Here is a 556-nt window from a genome sequence, read left to right as displayed (position 1 = left end):
GCCATGCCCATTAGAGCACAGGATCTGGGCACAACAAAATCACCTCCCCCAAGCCTCGTCTTCCCCACACCCAGCCAGAAAGCGCCTCTGCACGGGACTTCAGTATACAGCACTGCAATGCTGGCCCTGGGCACCCATCCCACAGCCCTGCTGCGAGGCTCTCCGAGCCAGCCAGGCCTCCTTCCCGCCCACCTCACACCGGCAGCCCGCAGGGAACCAAGGGAGGGATAGGTGGCTCCCCTGTTAGCAAGAGAAGCGCTACAGCCAGGCGGCGAGGCCCTGAAGGCTGCGCATGGAAACAGCCCTCGCACTCCCCGCCGAACGCTCCCCCCACAGCAATGGCGGCCGCACGGACCCGCCTGACAGAAGACGACGGCTCATACTGCGCCTGCGCCTCCTGCCCCCGCCCTACGGATGGAACCATGTGCCGCGGAGGGGGCAACGTGACTCCCCCACCCCCACCCCCCGCGCGGCCCTTCAGCCACCGCTACTTGGTACAGCTCACTCCCATGTCTTCACCGCCTCCTGCCGCTCCGCGCATGCGCACCCGCGGGGG

Source organism: Haliaeetus leucocephalus, unplaced genomic scaffold, assembly GCF_000737465.1.
Source record: "Haliaeetus leucocephalus isolate CR32 unplaced genomic scaffold, Haliaeetus_leucocephalus-4.0 Scaffold406, whole genome shotgun sequence".
Classification (NCBI taxonomy): Eukaryota; Metazoa; Chordata; class Aves; order Accipitriformes; family Accipitridae; genus Haliaeetus; species Haliaeetus leucocephalus.
This window is presented reverse-complemented; position numbering follows the sequence as displayed.